The sequence below is a fragment of the Saccostrea cucullata genome, unplaced genomic scaffold (genome assembly GCF_032062105.1).
Source record: "Saccostrea cucullata isolate Sc308-1 unplaced genomic scaffold, CSIRO_AGI_Scuc_v1 ctg11712, whole genome shotgun sequence".
In the NCBI taxonomy this organism is placed as follows: domain Eukaryota; kingdom Metazoa; phylum Mollusca; class Bivalvia; order Ostreida; family Ostreidae; genus Saccostrea; species Saccostrea cuccullata.
Window position 1 is genome coordinate 1,345 of NW_026922649.1, and position 12,791 is coordinate 14,135.

The 12,791-nt window shown below is 32.6% G+C and overlaps 2 pseudogenes; both read left to right on the forward strand.

The window, feature by feature from the left end:
* Positions 1 to 8,204: 8,204 nt before the first annotated feature.
* LOC134262149 (uncharacterized) lies at positions 8,205 to 10,982 on the forward strand (annotated as a pseudogene).
* A 314-nt stretch (positions 10,983 to 11,296) lies between these two features.
* On the forward strand, positions 11,297 to 12,513 carry LOC134262150 (uncharacterized; annotated as a pseudogene).
* The last annotated feature ends 278 nt before the right edge of the window (positions 12,514 to 12,791 follow it).

Consider the following 12,791-nt stretch of genomic DNA (forward strand, 5'->3'; position numbering starts at 1 on the left):
AAAGTACTGTTTGTTTGAAACTAAAAGAATGTCTACAAAATATACATGTACATTATTTTAACTATTACAAAATTGAATTTTTAAATTATGAGCAAAAAAAATTTGCTAATTGAATAGAAAATAGGGGAGAATTTCTTGAATATGTCTATTAAATTTTAAAACCATGTCATATCTTAGGCTCTGGACTGTTAATTTTAATGTTAATTTTAATTACTTGAAGGAACCGCAAACCGAAAGAAACGTTGTTAACATTTTAATATGTATTTATAAAATGGGTCATATGGAAAACAAGAAATAAAATTAAAATATGAGAATTTAAAAATAACTGACTTCAGTATTAAAAATGCATTCAAAAATGAAATGAAATCGATTTTTCACTATTACAATCACATGATTTGACAAATTTCAAAGAGAAAATAAATCATGTATTTCAAAATTCCTTGTGATTCTAATACTAGTATATGCTGCCGTGATAAACTATATTTTATACAAAAAGTCATGCATTCACATTTTAAATCCACTATAAGACACACTAGTTTTTTTGCCATGTTACTTTTCATGTAACTGGAAACTTTATGTTTAAAATATTATTCAAACTATGTACAATGTATGTGAGGAAAAAATATTCATGTCTTTGTAAAATTCATTCATTCTGATGTGTTTTTTAAAATCTAATTTTATTATCAAAAAACTCTGCATATTGATCCTGTTTTTAAAATGTAAAACATAAAAAGACCAGTATTTTAAGGTGACCTGACCCTAAATACTAGTTACAGTGAGATTGATATAGACTTTCTTCTTTTTTTCACACACAATCTCCACTGCAACAAGGGTCATGCTTTTATTGGTGTTAAACGAATACTTTGTTTTTATATATAAAAATGGTAAAAATTTCCTTTGAGATATTTATGTATATGTATGAAAATGTCAATAATTATATATTAGTAAATTCTGTGTTCAAATATTGGAAATATATTAAATAATATTATATCGATCCAGGGAGCTCCTGGCATCCCTGGTGAAGTATTACCAGAGGGCTTCTGCGGAAGTTTTGCCTCAGTGTTATGTTGTACATTATTGAAGAAATGATTTGAAAAAAAAAAAATTAATTACTGGTATATGGGATTTTTTTTAAAAATCATAATCATACAAACTCTACCTGTTAAAACTCAATGGCCAACAGGAAAAAAAATGTACATGTACTAATTTCATATCAATTTACAATTTACATGTACTCGAGAAATTAAAGCCCGGCTTTCGGTTCTTTTAATACTTTGATGTTAGCCTGGTAGTGCGGAGGAAAAGTACTATACAGTTTCAACCAGGATTATGCTACAGGTACCTATTAAATTTATTCTTTATAATTTTAAACAATTTCCCCTTTAAAATATATTTAGATTGAACATATTTTTAATGTAACGTCAAGCTGGTTTATACGTTTTGAAGTAAGTCACTGTGACGTAAGCATCACAGGTCGGGTGAATGAAACATAATTCAATTAATGTTTTTGTTTGTTTAGGCTAATTCGGCGTTTATGTAAATTATCACGCAAGCCAATCGATTGATCACTTCATGAAATCAAAAATAAGACAGTTATTCCGTAAATGGATTTAAGCTAGAAGAAAAGATTCCTTAGATCATGGATTCTTGTATTATTTTTTTTTCGGACACCATAAGAAGTAAGAAAGTCTTAAATGAAATCTGATGTGTAAAATCTAAAATAATTTGACTTGAGAAAATTCCGTACTTTTTAATTTATTTTTGTCGTCCTGTGATGTTTATTTAAAATAAAATCTCATGGATTTTGTTATCTTGTGTGATGTGTGAATCATAAATGCTTCTAAAAAATTCTAAATATAAGGTGTGTTATTTAGAAGACTTATTGAAACATCTACTAGATGTGAAAAATTTTACTCATGTGTCAGTGAAAAAGAACCAATTAAATTCAGATATAATCTATTAAACATTTCATATGTGAAAAAAAGATGAGAACTGCAAAACAAAAATACTTTCGATACATTGTTTTTCAGATGAAATGTTGTGTCAAATATAAAACAAGCGCGTACTTAAGAACAATATCACGAAACTTTTAAATTGTTATATTCCTCTTTACTTATCTTTTTTTTTTATCATTATGACATTGATTTTCACAAGAAATGTTAAAAAAACTGTTTTTGTTTGTTTAGAGCCCCTTTTAAGGTAGTCCGATCCTGAGGTTTATAAAATTAGCAGTTAAGTAATCAAAAATACTCATAAAGGTATCTCTGAATCGACGAAGTTATGTAAATTTGTCCACAGTATATCTTTAAAGTTAGAGATTAAAGTTAATAATATTATATAGGGAAAATTGCCAAACTCCAATATTTTTGCAGAAAAAAACCAATTGGAATATCTGCAATGCATTTTCTAATTGCAAATTGATCAACTATTATATTTTAGGTTGAAAAACGATACGTATCCAGGCATTCAGAGAAATTGTCATGATTTTTTAAGCGGTTAGCTTCGCTAACCGCTTTATGGCATTTCCTTTTTTATCGACACCGGAAACTTCCATAAGGCGCTACCTATCGACAGCGGAAACTTCAACAAAGCCTCTACCTGTACCTATGATTTGTTTCTAACACATATAACATATGTTAAATAAAATCAAGACTATCAAAACAACTAATTTTCGGTTTTTTAATTTTTTTCTGATTTTGTTTGTCAATGAAATAAATTTATAATTGTTGTTTTAAAAAAAAGTTTATGTATAGGAACATTTGGTGTCGAGATTTTTTCCGTGACATCAGCTGATGGCGATGGGCCCTGTGACGAAATTCGAAGACAGCATGAAGTTTAGCTGATAACATTATTAACGCGTTAGATTTAAACTTTGGAAGAAATGTATAGCGAGAAATATCATATTTGAACCCAATGCTACACGAAAACCAGTAGGCATTTCCGATTTTTGTGTTAAATTGAAGCCTGAATCGAACAGGTGGTCAGAATGGCGTTGGACACCTTGTGTATTTATATATGAGGGGGTAGAATTTTTCGATATTTGGCAAATTTTAAAGACTTATGATAAAAATTCAGGTGCCTGTGATTAATTATAAGGCACCCCCTCATGAACAATAAATATTTGACCGAATTATGCTACTGGGCACAGGGAGGACGGGTTAATTACTGGCTAAAGGGGTTGAAGGTTATTACCGACTGCAAAACATCGGAAGTTCTCATTGAGTTTCATTTTACTTAAGTAATACTAGTACACGAAGAAAGCCTTTATATAAAAATACTGAATACATCTGTAAGTTGTACAGTTATGGATTACTTCCATAATGAAATGTTTGTTTTCTTCTCCTTTTTTTCTGAATTGAAATTATTTAAAAGATGATAAAAGCTTTGTTTCCAGGGATAAATTCTGTGGTCTAATTTTCAAACGATTTTAAACGATCACATTTTCTTTTAAAAAAAAAAAAATAATGGGAGCCTTAAAACACAAAAATTTAAATTTTTAAAAAAATTGGAGAAAAAAATTTAATCGGCATTCGATCCTTTTTAAAAATCAGCCGATATAAAATATGCACAGAAAAAAAGAGGCATGAAAAATTTTGACGATAACAAAATTGAAAATTATATCTAATGAATGATCATTTTTGAAAGTTTGATAAATTGCTATGCAAGGTATAAGTTGTAAAAACACTGTTTAAATTTGAATTTGTCCAATTTGTTAATTATCATTTTGAGCCTTTGAGAAGAAATAAAAATTAAAATACAGATGCTTACAGACATATTGATAGAAATTCCATTTTGTTTTTAGTAAAAAAAAACAAAAAAAACAATGTATTGCTTATGCGACATATTGAAGAAAGTGACAATGATACCTAGGTAATTTTGCAATGGACAATTAAATTGTTTGTTATACACTGACTTTTAGTGAACCTTTGAATTTTTAAAATACTAGTATTGATGGATTAAACAACAACTTTCCTTTTCTTTTTTTTTTTTTTTCTTTCTTTTTTTTTTTAAAAACAATATTTATGAAAAATATTTGCCAAATACTCAGTATATGTTCGTTTATACATATCGTGCAAGACTCTTTTTTAAATATTCACTTATTTTAACATTTAATTGTATGAAAAGTCAATAATGTACATTTCTTAAAACTTTATTATCTTGTTTACATGTACTTGTCTTTTTTCCTGTGAGAAATTTACTTCATAATATTAATAAACAGATGTACTCAGTATCTGTATCAAAATACAGAATGAACAGTGATCGGTCTCAAAATAAAAACGGATCCTTGAAAATTCCGGGGCCCAGGAGAAGTAAGCTCCCCAATGACAGGTCACACCTGCTGACCCGCAGTGAGCCTACGAAACTGAATCTCTCTGAAATTAATTAATTCTCTGCTGTCCATCCGTTTTTCTCAGACTAGCCAGCTAAAAATCTATGTACAGTACTCCAAATCAATTAATCTAAAGAATTTGAATTATCATTTTATTTTCTTTTTGAGTTGTTTGCTATAGTAGCCTTTACAGTTACCTAATTTCAGAATCAATAGAACATGAAAGCCAATTAAATTTGCAACATAAAATAATTTTTTTTTCGTTCTGAGCACTTTTGGACGCCACCAATGGAGACAAATTTGGGGGAAATTTTTGAAATTGAACTTCCTGTCTTTCAAACTGAAAATCTCGGGTTGATATTTTGAAACAAACATTTGTGACATCAGCTGGGATGTTATTGGTAATACCATTTAGTTAAGTACTACAAAATTCAGTGTGTTTGTTTCTTCGCTGATGACACTGGAAAAAGATATGCATGCCTACTTTAATATCATCATTCAATGCATTTTTTTTATTTTACACTGTACATATTCGATGAAAGCATGCTAACCGCTTTTCAGTACTTTCAGTACTTTGATTATACTTATTCAGATATTTTTTTTCTTCTTTTTCCCTCATGTACTTTTTTTTTAAAGATAAATAAATGCGTTCTTTAATTAATGGAAAACTGTTTAAAATTGAACAAAAGGCCCGGGGCCTTAAGGTCACCTGAGTATTGTGTAACAACTTTCAAACAATTAAATTTGGTTGTGTTTTAAACCAGAGGCGATGAAATTCACAATTTACAATTTTGAAAGAGGCACCATTGCTTATCATAATTTTTAACTTAGCATGCTTACTCTATTTACTTAATACCCATAGGTAGATCAGAGTAACAAAGAGAAAATGCACTTCCACTTTATACCCAGTTGTGCTACTCAACCTAAAGGAACCGCTGACCCTTGGGCTACATATTTCAAAATTTTGCAAATGTTATCATAAAATGGTTGATTAATACCAAAGAGCAGATTTCAAAGCATGAATTTATTTTCAGACTATGTAACCCCCCCCACCCCCTCTGACCCTGGGGGCATAAAAAGACCACTTTGCTTGATGCACCTTTCTTCATCATAAATATATATATACTTGGATCATTGGCATAAAACCCAGAAGCAAAGGAAAATATTTTCAAAGAATTAATGTATTTTTACTATATAATCAATAGAGCCCCGCCCTAACACCAGAACCTCTAACCCTGGGGCCATAAAATTCACAATTTTGGAAGAGGCTCTCTTGCTCATCTTAACTATGTGCTTAGTCAGTTTATTTAATACCCAGAAGCAGAGTTCAAAGAATAATGAATTTTAACTATAGAATCAATAGAACCCTGCCGTAACAACAGAACCCCTGACCCTGGGGCCATAAAATTCACAATTTTGGAAGAGGCACTCTTGCTCATCATAACTATGTACTTAGTTAGTTTATTTAATACACAAAAGCAGAGAAGAAGTATTTCAAAGAATTAATGCATTTTCAATATAATCAATAAATCCCCGCCCTAACACCAGAATCCCTGACCCTGGGGCCATAAAATTCACAATTTTGGAAAAAGCACTCTTGCTTATCATAACTATGTGCTTAGTTAGTTTATTTAATACCCAGAGGCAGAGAAGAAGATTTTCAAGGAATAAATGCATTTTCACTTTATAATCAATAGAGCCCCGCCCTAACACCAGAACCCCTAACCCTGAGGCCATAAAATTCACAAATCTGGAAGAGGCACTCTTGCTCATCATAACTTTGTGCTTAGTTAGTTAATTAAATAACCAGGAGCAGAGAAGAAGATTCTCAAAGAAATAATGCATTTTCACAATATAATCAATAGAGCCCCGCCCTAACACCAGAACCCCTGACCCCGGGGCCACAAAATTCACAAATCTGGAAGAGGCATTCTTGCTCATCATAACTATGTGCTTAGTTAGTTTATTTAATACCCAGGAGCGGAGAAGAAGATTTTCAAAGAAATAATGCATTTTCACTATATAATCTATAGAGCCCCGCCCTAGCACTAGAACCCCTTACCCCGGGGCCATGAATTTCACAATTTTAGAAGAGACTCAATGCTCATTACATTCATGCCAACAGTTTGCCTGCTTGATGTCCAGGAGTAAAGAAGAAAATTTTTAAAGATTGCAATAATTTTAGTGGTTTTGGCCCCATCCCTCAGGCCCCAGGGGTGGGGGGGGGGGCGGGACCATGAAATTCACAATTTTTGTTCCCCTCCACCCATAGATGCTGTATACCAAATTTGGTTGAAATTGGTTCAGTGGTTTCAGAGAAGAAGCTGAAAATGTTCAAATGTTAACACACGACACACGACGCACGACGGACGACGACGGACGAAAACGGATAGCAATAGGTCACCTGAGTTACTCAGGTGACCTAAAAAGAGAACAAAACTACATGTGTATTATTTATACTATTAATGTGATGACTGTACACCATAAGGTGAACTACTAGCATAACTGGGCCATTCATTTGACCATAAATGACATTTTTTTATTAGTGCTGCGCTGACCGATCGAATTTGACAGTGGTACCTAGGTTCACAGTGCTTTTCAACAGATGTATATAGTGTATCACGTATATTACGCAAAACACAAGTACGCTTCATTATAGAAAACGCTTTGAAAAATCTTTTATTATGACGTCGATGTTTTATATTATTTGTTTCTTTTTGGTACTGAAGTACAGTTTTGGATATGGCACCGAGGGACTCTTTACAGACGATGACCCCCTGACATGTGTGAATAAGGTACAAATTTTATTTCAGAAAAAACAGAAAAAAGAGGTCATCTTTTATCCTTTTTCTTTTGTATGATACATGTAATATTGATTGTTTGATTGTATATTGTTTAACGTCTCTCAGGAGACTTTTTTTCTCATGGAAACGCATAAAAATATTGTATATCATTTTTTGAAACGTCGTAATATCAAATATTTGCATTCCACTTGTAATTTGCTTATAGAGTAGGAAGAAAGTAATGTCACTATAAAAACACCCAAAAAAGGAAAGGCGGTAGAATAGATTAAAGTGTGCATTTTATTTTGACGTCAACACCTTTGAATGCCGTGGAGGTGCAAGAGTATGTGCAAACAATTTTTTCATACTAAAAATTTTAATAAAAATAATTCAGTGATTATATAGGCTTATCTATAATTTATTACAGCCTAGTGAACTTTGAGGTGCAAAAATATAACACTTTATGAACAAAGCTACAAAAACAGATCTAACTTCCTCCACAATTTTTAAGTTAAAAAGTAACCCTCGAAATACATGTAAGTACCTATATTTAAAAAATAATTTCCATTGTGATTCATTTATAATAAATCGTGAAACAGATGTGCATGAAGATATACCGTGTACGAACTTTCATTTCAGTGCGATACTTCGATAACTTTAATCTTGGGCGTGGGAAGCTAAAATAACCTAGCAAGAAAAAAATGGGGGAAATTTATTCCTTTGTCACATCTCAATAATCTTATTTCATGGTGGTGGTGGTGGTGGGGGTTACAGTGCCAATTTTTTTTCCAAACACTATCACTTTCCCCATTTCTAACCTAAACTGCAACGTGTGAGTGAAAAGTGGGGTGGTGTTAAACCTACGCCGTAATGTACTTTGTCTATACTAAATCTATGTTTGTAAAAAACGTGTGTGGCGGGGGGGGGGGGGGGTGCTAACCCCCCTTGCCCCCCGGTTCCGACGCCTATGTTAATTGTGCCTATTTGCTTAATCATGAGTGAGGAAAAGCTTTTTTCACCATAATTGCAATTAATATAATACATATGGAAAAAATATATTTATGTTTTCCCCTACTACTATTTGTTTGCAGGAATTCCTCCGGGGATATCCTGGAAACAAGGGGCCCACGATCCGTGACGGATCGGATTGCTATTGTAGGGGCAGGCCCTGCAGGATTACATATGGCCCTTTGAACTTCAGGTAGGAACACAAATCTAATTAAAATTAGATGTGAGATCCGTTCGCATATTCGCTACATTAGGTTTGGTGTAGCGAATATGCGAGCGAAAATAACATCTAACATCTAATTTTAATTAAATTTGTAGGAACATCAATCGAGATAGGTCTTAAGAAATTGTTTTCAGCTGATTAACAACTCTTTTTTTTTTAAAAAGTCAGATAAAATGTACCTACTGTAATTTCTTTACAGTAAAGAAAATTACAACGAACATGTTTATAAAGAAGTTAGGCTTTATGTGAAATAATTCTATTGTCTATCAATCGATCTATCTTACAAAGAGCATATTTGAGAATGGAAAGTTTTTATCGATTTCAGTTTGGTAAAAGCATCCCAATATCATGTAAAATGATACATTTTTAAATCGTACTTTCAATTTAGCTTTTATGTTTTTGAATAGAAACAAGGTTTCCAGAACATTGTGATATTTGAAAGCCGAAGCGAGGTTGGCGGGAAAACTGCATCCCGATTTTATCGGAACGTTTGGCATAATCTGGGGACTGTTGGACTAGCTGAAAGCTATGATAAAACTGTGGCATTACTCGAAAAATTTAATACCGGGTTTGAAATACGACCAGAAATCCCTAGCTACACTTGGCTGAATAGAAAAGGTAATTTGAAATCTCAGTTTGTCTGTTTGCTTGTTTATCATCATTACGAAACTTGTACACAAATTCCACTTGTCGATTTAAAAAAAATCGACTCCTAACACCTCCAATCAAAAGAAAACGCCCTATCTAATGTATCCCTTTGACAACCAGTTTATTGAGGAAGGAGTTTTTCGTCGAAAGAGTAGAATATTATGTAATTATATAATTCATTTTAATTATTTTAATCGCCGGAATACTATATTGCTGGATATTATAGTTTCTTTTGGACATTCTTATTTCCAGATTTTCGTTTGAAAAATTTAAATGCTTAAAAGATTACTGAAGCAGAGAAAATGTTATACCTCTAAAATCATAAGAGTTCGAAATGGGATCAGGTGCCATTGAAAAAATAAGCATTCCCCAGCTGACGTACAGTCACACTTGCTGTGTATTCCTTGTCATGATATGACAAACGAATAAAATCCGTGGCCAATTCATTGTACAATTAGTAACGTATATATATTATATAACACATTTTTTTAAATAAAGAAACCTATAATGACCATTATATGACAAAAAGATGCAATGTCAATTTACTTTTTTTTCATTTCCATTCTGCGTTTTGTAGAATTCACATCCAGTCTCCAAACCGCTGGGGTTTCCATTCAGAGATTATTTCAGGCGTCAAGGCGTTACAATGCTCTGTATAGATGTTTTTCGGAACGTTCGAAGGAGAAATAATGCCAAGGCCATCTGCGGAAGTTCTCTATAGGGTAGGTAATATTTCATTATTTATGCTATAAATCCAGATGAAAGAATTACATGTTAGAACAGATTTACAAGTACTATAGAATTAAATGAGAACAAATTTAAACTTTTTTAATGTAGAATGCAATGAAATTTTTTTTTTCATTTTGAATGTAAACGTTTGAATTAGTTTAAGTTTTTTTTTTGTTAAAAGTTATTTTCCAGTATTGTTACATATATCTAATCGAACACGCTACTGGAACAAACACTCTAACCACTCGCAGACGACGTAAATCCAATTGAGAAATAATTGGTTTATCCTTTTTTAGATTCGAGGGACAGTGGACGATTTTCTTCTGAGATATAACCTTACAGATCTACAGCCATTGTTTTCGCTGCTTTAACCTTAAACGGATATGGATTTTTGAATGAGACGGCAGCGTTTTATGGTCTCACGTTTTTATCCCCGCAGGTGATGGATTCATTCTTCAAACCTGAAAGGGGAGCTTACCGCCTGATCGGGGGCTGGCAGAACTTATGCCGTAACATTGCTAAAAGAATTGGTGTTGAAATTCGTTTAAATGTCGTCATAAAGCAAATTCGAAGAGGAAAAACTGTTCGAATATTTTATAAAAATAAAAATTCTCCTGCTGTTGTTATGGAGAAATTTGACTTTCTTATTCTCACTCCTTCGATGAATTCCTTATTTCCCATTGTTGATTTTAATCAGCAGGAGTTGAGAATTTTCAAACATCTCCGGCATTTATATATTTAAAAACAATCGTTAACTCCATCTCTCCCTGGTAGAAGGGCCCTTTCTCCACTTGAAATTTTCCCCTATGATTTTCAAGACGTGGAATATACAGTTTATCGAACGATTAACCCGCATCAAGCTGTAAATAACGTGACCGGAAGGGATTATCAGCTGGGAAACAGAGAAAACAGAGACAAAGATGGAAGCGTTTACGAAACAAGCGTGTACGTACAACTAGGAAAGGCGAATCCATGGAACAAGTACGTGGACGCTGATATTCAAAGAAAACTTTTTCAACACCTCAGAGATTTTAATAAAGCCAGTCCTGAAGTTGTTCAACAGGTGAAATGGGGGTATTATTTCCCCAATTTTCCATCGGAAGCTATAACCGGTGGTGCAGTCTGGGATATATTGGACATGCAAGGCATGTATAACACGTGGTATATCGGAGCCTCGGTTTCGTTTGATGCAATAGAAAGTGTTCTTGAATATAATCATTTATTGATAAGACTTTTCTTTAATAAGCAACGTAATTTTTAGGAATATTATCGCCGCTGTATATGGATGAAATATTCTTTTACAATTCGTAAAATACTATAATTTAATGATAATTTTCTGTTCTGGCTATAGGACTTAAGGTGGTATTACTATAAGACAGAAAATATATATTATTAAAATCATGTTTTAAAGTGGACTTAACGTAGTAATCTTCTATTAAAGTTTATTAAAGTAGCAATGCGAAAGCTCGCTAGGCGGCGCTGTAGATCGTAAATAAGAAAATGGCGCAATCCTAACCTCGGTTTACATCGTTTTCATTACGGGTTTTTTTCCTATGAAAACATCGAGGTGTCCGAATGTGCCAGCTATTTTTAATGGGAAATCCTTTCTGTGTGACGTATTTGACAAAAATTTTCCCGGGCTCTATCAAGAAGTAAGTATAAATCCGCTCGGAGTTTTTTATCGATGTTTTTATTTTACTTGTAAGGTAAATACGCATACGTAATGCACATCAAAATGTTGTTTACATACCTAAGTGAACATGTGAAAACGAGTTTGTCATAGAATGAAGCGTAATAGTTGGGAAAAGACGCTTTTTCGTAGAGCTACGGAAGTTCCAAGAACGATAACTCTATTCTTGTAGTTAACGCTGATAACAACAAAATATGTGCCAATCCATGACTGCAAACAGTTAAAAGTCTTATAGAAGTGGAAACTACAATTATTCAAGGCAACTAAGCATTTATTCTATATTTATGCATAAATTTATCACAACTGAAGTCGATTTCGAAATTGTTTTTTATTAGTGGACAATATTCCCAACTGTTGTTTACAGAGAGTGAAACAGATTCAGAGGTAGTTTCATAAAATGTAATATTTGTTCTATATTATAGATATCTTTGTAGTTAATTATTTCAGTATATACTCCAGTATAATTATTCTGATTTTATATTTTAAATATCATGTTTACAAATTAGTTAATTACTAGTACTACACATATTAGCATGTATGATGTAGTAAATGGTTTATGATTTATTGTCATGAATAAAAAATATACATGTGTAATTATTCCATGTGTTCAGTTGCATACATGTTTTAAGCAATTTGTTGGCTTTCTGCAGGGCCCTGGGTCATTTGATTTGGACCCACCCGGGGTCCTTCAGGATCAACTCAAGTCAGTCAAGACATTAGTCAAGACACAATTGCAAGCTCCCCTGAAAGTCCAACAATTGTGAAAAGCCCAAAGAAGCCAAGTGACCCAACGGCAAAGCCAAGGAAGAGAAAAGCATGATATGTTGAAACAATTTTATCGTTAAAACATAAAAAATGACAATTATGTATTTTAAATGGAAGGTGAATTTCCTTGAAATATTTATGACTTGCAAATATTTTTTTGCAGATTTATCACTTCTTGGCTGTTGGAAATCCAACAACTTCCGACTCGGACATAGAACAATCCCAAAGCCTGTTGATAAGGAGAAAATCTACAAAAAAGGCAAGTCAACTCAAACAGTTTTTACAGGCTCCTTTGCTACAAATACAAGTTGCATTATTTTTGATGAAGACGCTTTAGTAGAAGTTGTGAATGTACATGAAAAAAAAAACACAAACACATGTATTTGGAACTATTTTGGGTCTAAGTTGGAACATTTATTATAAATTTTAAAATGTCCTATTGCAAAGATTTAGGGCTGGACCTCTCCTCAATATTTTTAGAACCTAGTGTCCAATTTTCTCATAAAATAACCAAAGGTGCTGTTATAGAAATATTCAATTTTGGAAAATCCAAACAAATGGAATACATGGAAATTGTGCGCAAACTTGTAAAATTTGCTGGAATAGAAAATGTAA